Source organism: Callionymus lyra, chromosome 4 (assembly GCF_982586985.1).
Source record: "Callionymus lyra chromosome 4, fCalLyr1.hap1.1, whole genome shotgun sequence".
Classification (NCBI taxonomy): Eukaryota; Metazoa; Chordata; class Actinopteri; order Syngnathiformes; family Callionymidae; genus Callionymus; species Callionymus lyra.
Genome location: NC_141821.1, coordinates 1878867 through 1894201, shown reverse-complemented (window position 1 = coordinate 1894201; position 15335 = coordinate 1878867). Strand labels below are relative to the sequence as shown.

Here is a 15335-nt window from a genome sequence, read left to right as displayed (position 1 = left end):
CAGCAGCTCTGAGTGTGAATGTGAATCTAAATATTGATCTTCGATTTATTAACAAACTCAAATGTATTCATTCCTTCATAGAGAAACTTTATTAACATGAGATTACATTAGTGTGAGCAACGTTACCTGCACTAGTTACTCAAAGTCCCTCGGTTAGTTAAAGTCACTCGGTTAGTTAAAGTCACTCGGTTAGTTAAAGTCACTCGGTTAGTTAAAGTCCCTCGGTTAGTTAAAGTCACTCGGTTAGTTAAAATCACTCAATTAGTTAAAGTCACTCGGTTAGTTAAAGTCACTCGGTTACTCAAAGTCACTCGGTTAGTTTAAGTCACTCGGTTAGTTAAAGTCACTCGGTTACTCAAAGTCACTCGGTTAGTTTAAGTCACTTGGTTACTCAAATTCACTCGGTTAGTTAAAGTCACTCAGTTAGTTAAAGTCACTCGGTTACTCAAAGTCACTCGGTTAGTTTAAGTCACTTGGTTACTCAAATTCACTCGGTTAGTTAAAGTCACTCAGTTAGTTAAAGTCACTCGGTTACTCAAAGTCACTCGGTTAGTTTAAGTCACTTGGTTACTCAAATTCACTCGGTTAGTTAAAGTCACTCAGTTAGTTAAAGTCACTCGGTTACTCAAAGTCACTCGGTTAGTTTAAGTCACTTGGTTACTCAAATTCACTCGGTTACTCAAAGTCACTCGGTTAGTTTAAGTCACTCGGTTACTCAAGGTCACTCGGTTACTCAAGGTCACTCGGTTAGTTAAAGTCACTCAGTTAGTTAAAATCACTCAGTTAGTTAAAGTCACACGAATTTTCAACTATAATCAAACAATTTCAACTATAATCAAACAATTTTCAACTAGAATCAAACAATTTTCAACTAGAATCAAACAATTTTCAACTATAATCCAACAATTTTCAACTATAATCAAACAATTTTCAACTAGAATCAAACAATTTTCAACTATAATCAAACAATATTCAACTATAATCAAACAATTTCCAACTATAATCAAACAATTTTCAACTAGAATCAAACAATTTTCAACTATAATCCAACAATTTTCAACTATAATCAAACAATTTTCAACTAGAATCAAACAATTTTCAACTATAATCAAACAATTTTCAACTAGAATCAAACAATTTTCAACTAGAATCAAACAATTTTCAACTAGAATCAAACAATTTTCAACTATAAACAAACAATATTCAACTATAATCAAACAATTTCCAACTATAATCAAACAATTTTCAACTAGAATCAAACAATTTTCAACTATAATCCAACAATTTTCAACTATAATCAAACAATTTTCAACTATAATCCAACAATTTTCAATTATAATCAAAGAATTTTCAACTATAATCAAACAATTTTCAACTATAATCCAACAATTTTCAACTAGAATCAAACAATTTTCAACTATAATCCAACAATTTTCAACTACAATCAAAGAATTTTCAACTATCAACTAACCGAGTGACTTTAACTAACCGAGTGACTTTAACTAATTGAGTGACTTTAACTAACGGAGTGACCTTAACTTACCGAATGACTTTAACTAACTGAGTGACTTTAACTAATGGAGTGACTTTAACTAACAGAGTGATTTTAACTAAATAAGTGTCTTTAAGTAACCGTGTGACTTTTACTAACTGAGTGACTTTAACTAACCGAGTGACCTTGAGTAACCGAGTGACTTTAACAAACTGAGTGACTTTAACTAACCGAGTGACTTTAACTAAACGAGTGACTTTAACTAACTGGGTTGAAAATTGTTTGATTATAGTTGAAAATTGTTTAATTCTAGTTGAAAATTGTTTGATTTTAGTTGAAAATTGTTTGATTCTAGTTGAAAATTGTTTGATTCTAGTTGAAAATTGTTTGATTCTAGTTGAAAATTGTTTGATTCTAGTTGAAAATTGTTTGATTATAGTTGAAAATTGTTTGATTCTAGTTGAAAATTGTTTGATTATAGTTGAAAATTGTTTGATTATAGTTGAAAACTGTTTGATTATAGTTGAAAATTGTTTGATTATAGTTGAAAATAGTTTGATTCTAGTTGAAAATTGTTTGATTCTAGTTGAAAATTGTTTGATTCTAGTTGAAAATTGTTTGATTCTAGTTGAAAATTGTTTGATTATAGTTGAAAATGTTTGATTCTAGTTGAAAATTGTTTGATTATAGTTGAAAATTGTTTGATTATAGTTGAAAACTGTTTGATTCTAGTTGAAAATTGTTTGATTATAGTTGAAAATTGTTTGATTATAGTTGAAAATAGTTTGTTTATAGTTGAAAATTGTTTGATTATAGTTGAAAATTGTTTGATTATATTTGAAAATTGTTTGATTATAGTTGAAAATTGTTTGTTTATAGTTGAAAATTGTTTGATTATAGTTGAAAATTGTTTGATTATAGTTGAAAAATGTTTGATTATAGTTGAAAAATGTTTGATTATAGTTGAAAATTGTTTGATTATAGTTGAAAATTGTTTGATTATAGTTGAAAATTGTTTGATTATAGTTGAAAATTGTTTGATTATAGTTGAAAATTGTTAGATTATAGATGAAAATTGTTTGATTATAGTTGAAAATTGTTGGATTATAGTTGAAAAATGTTTGATTATAGTTGAAAATTGTTTGATTATAGTTGAAAATTGTTTGATTATAGTTGAAAATTGTTTGATTATAGTTGAAAATTGTTTGATTATAGTTGAAAAATGTTTGATTATAGTTGAAAATTGTTGGATTATAATTGAAAATTGTTTGATTATAGTTGAAAACTGTTTGATTCTAGTTGAAAATTGTTTGATTATAGTTGAAAATTGTTGGATTATAGTTGAAAAATGTTTGATTATAGTTGAAAATTGTTTGATTATAGTTGAAAATTGTTTGATTATAGTTGAAAACTGTTTGATTCTAGTTGAAAATTGTTTGATTATAGTTGAAAATTGTTTGATTATAGTTGAAAATAGTTTGTTTATAGTTGAAAATTGTTAGATTATAGATGAAAATTGTTTGATTATAGTTGAAAATTGTTTGATTATAGTTGAAAAATGTTTGATTATAGTTGAAAATTGTTGGATTATAGTTGAAAATTGTTTGATTATAGTTGAAAAATGTTTGATTATAGTTGAAAAATGTTTGATTATAGTTGAAAATTGTTTGATTATAGTTGAAAATTGTTTGATTATAGTTGAAAATTGTTTGATTATAGTTGAAAATTGTTTGATTATAGTTGAAAATTGTTGGATTATAATTGAAAATTGTTGGATTATAGTTGAAAATTGTTTGATTATAGTTGAAAATTGTTGGATTATAGTTGAAAATTGTTTGATTCTAGTTGAAAATTGTTTGATTATAGTTGAAAAATGTTTGATTATAGTTGAAAAATGTTTGATTATAGTTGAAAATTGTTTGATTCTAGTTGAAAATTGTTTGATTATAGTTGAAAATTGTTTGTTTATAGTTGAAAATTGTTTGATTATAGTTGGAAATTGTTTGATTATATTTGAAAATTGTTTGATTATAGTTGAAAATTGTTTGTTTATAGTTGAAAATTGTTTGATCATAGTTTAAATTGTTTGATTATAGTTGAAAATTGTTTGATTATAGTTGAAAAATGTTTGATTATAGTTGAAAAATGTTTGATTATAGTTGAATATTGTTTGATTATAGTTGAAAAATGTTTGATTATAGTTGAAAATTGTTGGATTATAGTTGAAAAATGTTTGATTACAGTTGAAAATTGTTTGTTTATAGTTGAAAATTGTTTGATTATAGTTGAAATTGTTTGATTATAGTTGAAAATTGTTTGATTATAGTTGAAAATTGTTTGTTTATAGTTGAAAATTGTTTGATTATAGTTGAAAATTGTTTGATTCTAGTTGAAAATTGTTTGATTATAGTTGAAAATTGTTTGATTATAGTTGAAAACTGTTTGATTATAGTTGAAAATTGTTTGATTATAGTTGAAAATAGTTTGATTCTAGTTGAAAATTGTTTGATTCTAGTTGAAAATTGTTTGATTCTAGTTGAAAATTGTTTGATTCTAGTTGAAAATTGTTTGATTATAGTTGAAAATGTTTGATTCTAGTTGAAAATTGTTTGATTATAGTTGAAAATTGTTTGATTATAGTTGAAAACTGTTTGATTCTAGTTGAAAATTGTTTGATTATAGTTGAAAATTGTTTGATTATAGTTGAAAATAGTTTGTTTATAGTTGAAAATTGTTTGATTATAGTTGAAAATAGTTTGATTCTAGTTGAAAATTGTTTGATTCTAGTTGAAAATTGTTTGATTCTAGTTGAAAATTGTTTGATTCTAGTTGAAAATTGTTTGATTATAGTTGAAAATGTTTGATTCTAGTTGAAAATTGTTTGATTATAGTTGAAAATTGTTTGATTATAGTTGAAAACTGTTTGATTCTAGTTGAAAATTGTTTGATTATAGTTGAAAATTGTTTGATTATAGTTGAAAATAGTTTGTTTATAGTTGAAAATTGTTTGATTATAGTTGAAAATTGTTTGATTATATTTGAAAATTGTTTGATTATAGTTGAAAATTGTTTGTTTATAGTTGAAAATTGTTTGATTATAGTTGAAAATTGTTTGATTATAGTTGAAAAATGTTTGATTATAGTTGAAAAATGTTTGATTATAGTTGAAAATTGTTTGATTATAGTTGAAAATTGTTTGATTATAGTTGAAAATTGTTTGATTATAGTTGAAAATTGTTTGATTATAGTTGAAAATTGTTAGATTATAGATGAAAATTGTTTGATTATAGTTGAAAATTGTTGGATTATAGTTGAAAAATGTTTGATTATAGTTGAAAATTGTTTGATTATAGTTGAAAATTGTTTGATTATAGTTGAAAATTGTTTGATTATAGTTGAAAATTGTTTGATTATAGTTGAAAAATGTTTGATTATAGTTGAAAATTGTTGGATTATAATTGAAAATTGTTTGATTATAGTTGAAAACTGTTTGATTCTAGTTGAAAATTGTTTGATTATAGTTGAAAATTGTTGGATTATAGTTGAAAAATGTTTGATTATAGTTGAAAATTGTTTGATTATAGTTGAAAATTGTTTGATTATAGTTGAAAACTGTTTGATTCTAGTTGAAAATTGTTTGATTATAGTTGAAAATTGTTTGATTATAGTTGAAAATAGTTTGTTTATAGTTGAAAATTGTTAGATTATAGATGAAAATTGTTTGATTATAGTTGAAAATTGTTTGATTATAGTTGAAAAATGTTTGATTATAGTTGAAAATTGTTGGATTATAGTTGAAAATTGTTTGATTATAGTTGAAAAATGTTTGATTATAGTTGAAAAATGTTTGATTATAGTTGAAAATTGTTTGATTATAGTTGAAAATTGTTTGATTATAGTTGAAAATTGTTTGATTATAGTTGAAAATTGTTTGATTATAGTTGAAAATTGTTGGATTATAATTGAAAATTGTTGGATTATAGTTGAAAATTGTTTGATTATAGTTGAAAATTGTTGGATTATAGTTGAAAATTGTTTGATTCTAGTTGAAAATTGTTTGATTATAGTTGAAAAATGTTTGATTATAGTTGAAAAATGTTTGATTATAGTTGAAAATTGTTTGATTCTAGTTGAAAATTGTTTGATTATAGTTGAAAATTGTTTGTTTATAGTTGAAAATTGTTTGATTATAGTTGGAAATTGTTTGATTATATTTGAAAATTGTTTGATTATAGTTGAAAATTGTTTGTTTATAGTTGAAAATTGTTTGATCATAGTTTAAATTGTTTGATTATAGTTGAAAATTGTTTGATTATAGTTGAAAAATGTTTGATTATAGTTGAAAAATGTTTGATTATAGTTGAATATTGTTTGATTATAGTTGAAAAATGTTTGATTATAGTTGAAAATTGTTGGATTATAGTTGAAAAATGTTTGATTACAGTTGAAAATTGTTTGTTTATAGTTGAAAATTGTTTGATTATAGTTGAAATTGTTTGATTATAGTTGAAAATTGTTTGATTATAGTTGAAAATTGTTTGTTTATAGTTGAAAATTGTTTGATTATAGTTGAAAATTGTTTGATTATAGTTGAAAATTGTTTGATTATATTTGAAAATTGTTTGATTATAGTTGAAAATTGTTTGTTTATAGTTGAAAATTGTTTGATTATAGTTTAAATTGTTTGATTATAGTTGAAAATTGTTTGATTATAGTTGAAAAATGTTTGATTATAGTTGAAAATTGTTTGATTATAGTTGAAAATTGTTTGATTATAGTTGAAAATTGTTTGATTATAGTTGAAAATTGTTGGATTATATTTGAAAATTGTTTGATTACAGTTGAAAATTGTTTGATTATAGTTGAAAATTGTTTGATTATAGTTGAAAATTGTTTGATTATAGTTGAAAATTGTTGGATTATATTTGAAAATTGTTTGATTATAGTTGAAAATTGTTTGATTATAGTTGACAATTGTTTGTTTATAGTTGAAATAAATGTTGCAACAGGCACGACAGACACTCCTGGTCCAACTGTTATCTCTGAACACAGACATGTGCAGCAACAGGCGCTGGTGTGTTAACGAGCTGCAGCTCAGACAGATCATTAACACACAATAATGAAGTCAATGTTTGTTCGTCAGATAATTATAGAGAGATAAACATTTTTATTATTATTATTGAATCCCTTCCAGGCAGCAGAACTCATCGCTGTTGAAATTATATTGATAGAAACTGCTGTGACTCACACACACACACACACACACACACACACACACACACACACACACACACACACACACACACACACACACACTGTCGTCCTCTCTCCTCACCTGTGCTCGACATTATGAAGAGACTGTTACAAGAAGTTAACTAAAGTGTGTACATGTGTGTTGTTGTGATGTGTGACTCTATTGTATCAATAGTGTATGTGTGTGTTGTTGTGATGTGTGACTCTATTGTATCAATAGTGTATGTGTGTGTTGTTGGGATGTGTGACTCTATTGTATCAATAGTGTATGTGTGTGTTGTTGGGATGTGTGACTCTATTGTATCATCAGTGTGTGTGTTGTGTTGATGTGTGACTCTATTGTATCATCAGTGTGTGTGTTGTGTTGATGTGTGACTCTATTGTGTTGATGTGTGACTCTATTGTATCATCAGTGTGTGTGTTGTGTTGATGTGTGACTCTATTGTATCATCAGTGTGTGTGTTGTGTTGATGTGTGACTCTATTGTATCATCAGTGTGTGTGTGTTGTGTTGATGTGTGACTATATTGTATCATCAGTGTGTGTGTTGTTGTGATGTGTGACTCTATTGTATCATCAGTGTGTGTTGTTGTGATGTGTGACTCTATTGTATCATCAGTGTGTGTTGTTGTTGTGATGTGTGACTCTATTGTATCATCAGTGTGTGTGTGTTGTTGTGATGTGTGACTCTATTGTATCATCAGTGTGTGTGTGTTGTTGTGATGTGTGACTCTATTGTATCATCAGTGTGTGTGTTGTGTTGATGTGTGACTCTATTGTATCATCAGTGTGTGTGTGTTGTGTTGATGTGTGACTCTATTGTATCATCAGTGTGTGTGTTGTGTTGATATGTGACTCTATTGTATCATCAGTGTGTGTGTTGTTGTGATGTGTGACTCTATTGTATCATCAGTGTGTGTGTGTTGTTGTGATGTGTGACTCTATTGTATCATCAGTGTGTGTGTTGTGTTGATGTGTGACTCTATTGTATCATCAGTGTGTGTGTGTTGTGTTGATGTGTGACTCTATTGTATCATCAGTGTGTGTGTTGTGTTGATATGTGACTCTATTGTATCATCAGTGTGTGTGTTGTTGTGATGTGTGACTCTATTGTATCATCAGTGTGTGTGTTGTTGTGATGTGTGACTCTATTGTATCATTAGTGTGTGTGTTGTTGTGATGTGTGACTCTATTGTATCATCAGTGTGTGTGTTGTTGTGATGTGTGACTCTATTGTATCATCAGTGTGTGTGTTGTTGTGATGTGTGACTCTATTGTATCATTAGTGTGTGTGTTGTTGTGATGTGTGACTCTATTGTATCATCAGTGTGTGTGTTGTTGTGATGTGTGACTCTATTGTATCATCAGTGTGTGTGTGTTGTTGTGATGTGTGACTCTATTGTATCATCAGTGTGTGTGTTGTTGTGATGTGTGACTCTATTGTATCATCAGTGTGTGTAACCTCTCGTTCGTCCAGATTTCAGAGCAACTTTATAAAGTAATAAAGTGTAAAACATGGTCATTATGAGAAGTTACTGCGTCTTGAAGAACAATGGTATTTCTTGGAGAACCAATGGTATTTCTTGGAGAACCAATGGTATTTTTTGGAGAACCAATGGTATTTCTTGGAGAACCAATGGTATTTCTTTGAGAACCAATGGTATTTCTTGGAGAACCAATGGTATTTTTTGGAGAACCAATGGTATTTCTTGGAGAACCAATGGTATTTCTTTGAGAACCAATGGTATTTCTTGGAGAACTAATGGTATTTCTTTCAGAACCAATGGTATTTCTTGGAGAACCAATGGTATTTCTTTCAGAACCAATGGTATTTATTGGAGATCCAATGGTATTTCTTGGAGAACCAATGGTATCTCTTTCAGAACCAATGGTATTTCTTTCAGAACCAATGGTATTTCTTGGAGAACCAATGGTATTTCTTTCAGAACCAATGGTATTTCTTTCAGAACCAATGGTATTTCTTGGAGAACCAAAGGTATTTCTTGGAGAACCAATGGTATTTCTTTGAGAACCAATGGTATTTATTTGAGAACCAATGGTATTTCTTTCAGAACCAATGGTATTTCTTTCAGAACCAATGGTATTTCTTGGAGAACCAATGGTATTTCTTGGAGAACCAATGGTATTTTTTTGGAGAACCAATGGTATTTCTTGGAGAACCAATGGTATTTCTTTGAGAACCAATGGTATTTCTTGGAGAACCAATGGTATTTTTTGGAGAACCAATGGTATTTCTTGGAGAACCAATGGTATTTCTTTGAGAACCAATGGTATTTCTTGGAGAACTAATGGTATTTCTTTCAGAACCAATGGTATTTCTTGGAGAACCAATGGTATTTCTTTCAGAACCAATGGTATTTATTGGAGATCCAATGGTATTTCTTGGAGAACCAATGGTATCTCTTTCAGAACCAATGGTATTTCTTTCAGAACCAATGGTATTTCTTGGAGAACCAATGGTATTTCTTTCAGAACCAATGGTATTTCTTTCAGAACCAATGGTATTTCTTGGAGAACCAAAGGTATTTCTTGGAGAACCAATGGTATTTCTTTGAGAACCAATGGTATTTATTTGAGAACTAAAGGTATTTCTTCGAAAACCAAAGGTATTTCTTGGAGAACCAATGGTATTTCTTTGAGAACTAAAGGTATTTCTTGGAGAACCAATGGTATTTCTTGGAGAACCAAATAGATCGGTGTAGAAGTGAATATACTTGATCTTCCATAACATTTCATAAGTCAGGTCATCTCGTCGGTACACGAAGGTTGAGTTGGAGCTGCTGGTACGAGGGTCTCCTGGTGGAAGCAGTGAGTCTTTATCTACTTACAGATGTAGGAGTGAAGTACATGAATGAAGTTCTACTTCAAACTACACTCGCACCTGTGCAGCAGCAGAAGATGTTCCTCAACAAACACTGAATTATTGATGTCCGTGATTCCTTTGATGTCACAGTTTGTTCTGAGGAACAATGAGTCTGAAGCTCGTCCCTGAAGATACTTTTGTACTTTTCTCTACTTTCCTGGAATCTTCGCGGCTCACGAGGCAGTTGGAGGTCGACGTCTGAACGAGTCGAAACAAAGACGCCGCGAGTCATTAACTCGACTTCAAACAACAGCAGGTTCTTCAGTGAGAACCTGAGGAACCTCAGCGACACGAGTTGATCTTTGTGGAGTTTAACAAGAAGATATTCCTCAGTCACGTCTTTAAATATAACGTTTTTAAATCCTTGTTTTCTCAACTTTTCATGTACTACTGTTAAAAAAACTTCTAGTATGTTTTCTCTTGTTATAAATGTTTATTGTTGATCATATATTTTGAATTATTTACAATATTTTATAGAATATTCATGAATCCTACGTTATTATATTTGTTATTATCATTTATTATTGTGTTGTTTTTATTCTAGTCTTCATACATTATTGTGTAGTTGTTGTCGTTTTAAACACAAAGGAAGGACTTTTGTGTTGTTGTTGCAGCAGAAACACACACGTGTTGGGACGTAGAGTACGTGTTGAAAATACACTTGTGTTGCTCTGACTTTCCAAAAACTTTAGACCCCCAACAGATTGACTTATAGTTGAGTTTTTGATGTAACAAAAGTACAAACTGCAAACGTTCAGTGTATTCGTGATGATCTGGATCGAAGACAAACGACACGTTTAACTGACGGAACAGACGTTGTGGGCGGGGCTTCAACAAACGGGGCGGGGCTTCTACAAACTGGGCGGGGCTTCTACAAACTGGGCAGAAATACAATTGTTTCTCCAAAAAATACCTTTGGTTCTCCAAGAAATACCTTTGTTTCTTCAATAAATTCCTTTTTTTCTCCAAGAAATACATTTGGTTCTCTAAGAAATACCATTGGTTCTACAAGAAATACCTTTGGTTCTGCAAGAAATACCTTTGGTTCTCCAAGAAATACAATTGGTTCTTCAATAAATACCTTTTGTTCTCCAAGAAATACATTTGGTTCTCCAAGAAATACAATTAGTACTACAAGAAATACCTTTGGTTCTCCGAGAAATACATTTGGTTCAACCAAGACTGGAGTCTATCCCAGTATCATAGGGCGAGAGGCAGGGGACACCCTGGACAGGACGCCAGTCTGTCTTGGGGGGGAAGACAACCATTCACACACACACTCATACCTACGGACAAGTTCTCAATCAACCTCTGTATGTTTTTGGACTGTGGGAGGAAACTGGAGTGTCCGGAGTAAACCTACTAACACAGGACATACAAACACAGAAAGGTCATACATTGGCTCGACCTGGAAGTGAACCAACAACCTTTAACGTTAATATGTTTGAAATGTTAATATTACCGTATTCTCCGGTACTATAAGTGTCTCCGGAGCACAAGTCGCTCCAGACATAAAATACACAATAAAGAAGTAAAAACATATATAAGTCGCACTGGAGTATAAGTCGTGTTTTTGGGGGAAATTGATTTGATAAAATCCAAGAACAGACATGTGATCTTGAAAGATTAAAATAAAACTAGAGGCAACAACAGAATAATGTTACGTTACATGAAGTGAGAACCTGGTATGTTAACATAACATATGAAGAGTTATTCAGAGAACTATAGCATCAATAACTAACTAGTTTACCAAACCATCCGTGTAACTCCAAATAACTCTTCATCCTCGTGTCACTTTTAAACAACTAACTAACTCCGGAGGTAGAAGATGCTTCCTCTTCTACGTGGAAATGATCAACACAGGCCTAGAGCGCCCTCTGGTGGTTTAGTGTGAGAATAACATGTGAAATGATATAATAATGTGGTAATAATTTCACACATAAGTCGCTCCAGAGTATAAGTCGCGGACAAACTGTGAAGAAAACTGACACTTATACTCTGGTAAAAACGTTCCTCTGATGACGCAGATTTACACGTCGACACCTTCAGTGTCAGAAGGTTTTCTCCGAGTCACCTGCTCACACCTGCGTCCTCAGGTGTTCGAACCTCTGGGACGACCTTTAATGACGTGTTGTGTAGTTTGTTGACATAAACAACAGGTAACAAGCGTCGGTGAAACATCAATATTCTGAGGAGCATCACCTCCGACCCGAACCACGATCCTGGCGACTCCTCGTCGTTCGTACGATGAAGGCGTGGAAACTGGACCCGGACCAGCCTCGGGAAAAGGTCCTGGTGTCTGGAGATCGAAGGGCAGAGACGGATTTGTATGGACGGGAAATATATCTGGTCGGTAATACAGGACTTAAGTCAAATCCCCTGAAGGTCGTCATCAGCAGTCGCTGCTCACGACCTTCAGCGGAATCTAACCCGAAAAATGAAATCACACTTTAATTCGACACCATGAGACTCAACACTTGTGTAGAGACGACTATTAACACACTTCTGACTCGATGGAGATTCGTTTATAAACATCCAAACCACGGACAGAATCGTACGACACGACTTGAACTCAACGTTTCCCTTTTTTCTCTCGTTCTTCTCTTTCACATTTTATTTCTTTTGTTTCAAACACGTACAAATGTTTCTGCAGAAGAAGAATCATGTCTTTCAAACAATCTGGTCCAGAAACTCATCAACGTGGCCAGAAAAAACCTCTTCAGAACGAGACGAGAATGTCACACAACAGCCTCACACACACACACACAACAGCCTCCGACACACAACACCCTCAGACACACAACAGCCTCAGACACACAACACCCTCACACACACACACAACACCCTCAGACACACAACAGCCTCAGACACACAACAGCCTCACACACACACACAACACCCTCCGACACACAACACCCTCAGACACACCACAGCCTCAGACACACAACACCCTCACACAGACACATAACACCCTCACACAGACACACAACACCCTCAGACACACAACACCCTCAGACACACAACTACCTCACACAGACACACAACACCCTCTGACACACAACACCCTCAGACACACAACTACCTCACACAGACACACAACACCCTCTGACACACAACACCCTCAGACACACAACACCCTCACACAGACACATAACACCCTCAGACACACAACATCCTCAGACACACAACACCCTCACACAGACACATAACACCCTCAGACACACAACACCCTCACACAGACACACAACACCCTCACACAGACACACAACACCCTCAGACACACAACTACCTCACACAGACACACAACACCCTCACACAGACACACAACACCCTCAGACACACAACTACCTCACACAGACACACAACACCCTCACGCAGACACACAACACCCTCAGACACTACAACATCACACAGACACACAACACCCTCACACAGACAAATAACAGCCTCAGACACACAACACCCTCAGACACAACAACATCACACAGACACACATCAGCCTCACACAGACAAATAACAGCCTCAGACACACAACACCCTCACACAGACACACAACACCCTCAGACACAACAACATCACACAGACACACATCACCCTCACACAGACAAATAACAGCCTCAGACACACAACACCCTCACACAGACACACAACACCCTCACACAGACACACATCAGCCTCACACAGACACACAACACCCTCACACAGACACACATCAGCTACACACGTCAATCAAAGAACCGAACAATAATCGAACAACTAAACTGATTGAATTAAAGAGTCTGAAGTTCATTCATTCATTTTCTACGGCCCTGGGGGGGGGGGGGGGGTAGTCTATCCCAGTTCCTTTAGGCGAGAGGCAGGGGACACCCTGGACAGGAGGCCAGTCTGTCTCAGGACACACAAAGACACACAACCATTCACACACACACTCATACCTACAGGCAAGTTCTCAATCAACATCTGTGTGTTTTTGGACTGTGGGAGGAAACCGGAGTGTCCGGAGTAAACCCATGCGACACGAACATACAAACTACACGCAGAAAGATCATACATGTTTTAAAATGAAAGAACATTACAATAAGTGAGATAAGATGAAGAGTAACTGATGACACTCGTGTTTGTGAGACGAAGGTCAGTCGTCGACTCGTCACACAAACACAGTGACTTTTGTTTTGGCTGCGATGCTGCGATGAAGTCGGACTCTCCTGGTCCACTGGACCCAGATGGAGGTTCAGGACACAAACATCTCACCATCTGTGCTTGTTATCAACATGTGCCGAAACATTTTCAGTTCCTGCGACAGAAGATGCTTCGATTCATCGGATGTTTGAACGTTTCTCCCTGAAACACCTTCATGCCGTCGTTCACTCTCAGTCTTTCTAAAGTGAACACGTTCGCCTCCTCGTCCAGAAACATATCCAAACATACTCAGAATGTAATTAATCACAGCGGCATGCTGGGAGAAAATAAAGAGCAGCAGCTCATAATAAAAACACATAAACTGTTTATTGTTCGAAGGAAAAAAGCAGCGGGACAATAAAAACAACCTGAGTCGTAAACAAACGGCGGTTCTGATAATCAGCGGCGAGGTTTTGCAGATTCTGACGCTTTTATGTCGGTCGTAAATCACCGGCAGGAAACATTTGGTTGGAGAGCAAACATCCATCCGTCATCATGCTCACCGGCGACTTGACTTCCTCACCGAGCGCCGCACATGTTCCTCAGATTTATGAAGCGCTCACTTGGTAAATCTACTTTCACACAAGATTTGCAGAAACCAACAGAAGTTTTGTTGCCGAAGAGACAACCGCAGATATTTCAAGAACGACAACAATTTACGTCACGTCGGGTTTTTGTCGGACTCAAAATATGAATCATTAGATAGAAGTCAAGAATGGACGTCAATGGGATGTTGAAAAGTTACCCTTTTCAGGTAGTCAAAGGAGTCGCAGCATCTTCAGGGGTTGACGTGAGGAGCAGGAAGGGATGGAGGTTCAAACGATGTTATTCTTGTCGACAGGTACATGACCACATCTGTGAGGAGCAAACAAGGAAGTCTGGTTAGTTCAGTCGATAAACAGCGTCGGCTCTGATGCGATGAGTTCCAGCTGTGACTCTGACGAGAAGACCAGAAGGTCGAGGTTGAAGAAGCTCAAAGTACGAGAAGATCATCATCAAAGTGCGAACCGACGGAGTGACTCGTCCGTGAGAATCGAGAGTTTCTGAGAAAACGGTCGACGTTGTTCGACTAGTTTCTTATTCCGCGATAAGTCGCTGAAGGAAGTTAAGAATCGTAAACGAGTTCTTAAAACAGCCGCTCGTTGACATCAAAGCTGGAAGTGATTGAAGGAGAGAATCCAGCGACTCACAACCCAGAAGAGTTTTGCTCAAAAGCTTCAACGAGCCACTTTGAAATTCACTTTGCAGAGGCTCGGATCCTCTACGACTCGTAGTTCCTGAAATCAGAGCAAATAATGTGAGGTTTTGGAAGAAAAGTGTAGAAAGTTTCATCTGAAAATGAACCTTCCAACCATATTCATCACCAAACACATGCACTAGTTTAATTAGTTATCACAGTTAGTTACATTAGTCATTTGTTCAATAAATCCGGTGCTTTTAGACCCTTCAAATTCATTTATATTTATGTTAAAGCAGGAAATGTGAAGAGGTGAAATAACTTAAAATATTGATTTGTAAGTGAAGAAGA

General features: G+C 33.7%; 1 protein-coding gene across 1 annotated transcript in view; it reads left to right on the top strand.

Moving 5' to 3' along the window:
* Positions 1 to 15335, top strand: part of LOC148080540 (cadherin-7-like) — a 190851-nt gene that overhangs the window by 173431 nt on the left and 2085 nt on the right. The gene's annotated exons all lie outside the window — the stretch shown is intronic.